Raw genomic sequence first — 1,289 nt, 5'->3', positions numbered from 1 at the left:
ACTAAACATTGGCCTCAGTAACAATTTGTGAGCGTGGTGGGAGGTACTTTGATCTACCCTCTAAGAAACGAACCCACAGAGGCCGTTCCTCTGGGAGAGGTGGGCGCTCAGGCTTTTTAACAAACCTCTCCTCATTGGGGGGGAAGTCACAAAAACACCCTGACAGCCGGTAGCCCCGGTACCGGCTCACGACAGTGTTCCTTGTTGGTTTCTGAGCCCTCTGACGTGCCGGGTGTTCGGCTGCAAACAGAGCTGGAGCCCTCGGGAGAGCCACGCCGGGTGGGATGCTGCCCCTCTGTGGGAAGGGGATCCCTCTGCTGGCTCTGTTGCCAAGATCCATGAGGCAGGAGATGTCCTGGGCTCTCATTCACACCAGCCATCTGTTAGACAGTTCCTTCCCTCAGCTTCAGGGGGATAAGGTAGCTCTAGGTCTGGGTACCTGCAACTCCTTCCCAGCTCCCCATCCCACCACTGACCCTCCCCTCTACTGGCAGGAACAAACCCTTGCCTAGGGCAGCCCCACCAGCTCTAGCTGTCATGTCACTCCTTTTCCAAAGGGCCTGTCCTGGTCTGAGCTCTGCAGCAGGAACTAGCTCAGGAGCTGTCTGCATCCTTGTGGGTGAGGATGGGGATAAAGATCACAACCCCGAGGAACCCCCTTTTTCCCTTCTGGAGCACTTTACCTTTGTAGACTGAAGCCTGAGCATCTTGTTCAGGTGGACAGGCCATTGCACCTGCAGTGGGAGGAGCAAGCAGCTAGCCTGCCAGGCAAAGCCGATTGGAAAAGCTCTTCTTTCCCCTGCTCCAGAGAACACCTGACCTCTCTGGGCAGGGCCCTGTTCTCTGCCAGCTGTACCCTGTGTGTCCGGCCACCACGGTGGGGACAACTGCTGGTTACAGCCAGCTTGCCCCATGCTCAAGGTGCCTGGGAAGCTCTCATGATTCAAGCAGTCCACATGGTCATGCTCATTCTTGATTTATTTTCTGCCTTCCACCATGATAATGTGGTACCCAAACTTTGTTTTGACCGGAGGGTCTGTGTACACTGGCTTGTCCATGCTGCTGACGGGCAAGGCGAACGCTGCTTCCTGGAAAGGTCCCACCATGGAGCCTCTGGTCATCCAGCCCAGGTCTCCCTGGAAGAAGGAACCATCAGGGTTAAGCTTCGAGAGCCGCACTGCACCAGAGGCTCCAGCAGCAGGCGGGGGGGTGCCGTGGGGCAGGAGAGCCCCTCGCACGGGCTGCAGCTGCAGCTGCCGGGCTCTGCCCCTCCCCGAGCTGCCGGGGGC

This window comes from Chaetura pelagica, unplaced genomic scaffold (genome assembly GCF_000747805.2).
Source record: "Chaetura pelagica isolate M959 unplaced genomic scaffold, ChaPel_1.0 scaffold938, whole genome shotgun sequence".
NCBI lineage: Eukaryota > Metazoa > Chordata > Aves > Apodiformes > Apodidae > Chaetura > Chaetura pelagica.
This window is presented reverse-complemented; position numbering follows the sequence as displayed.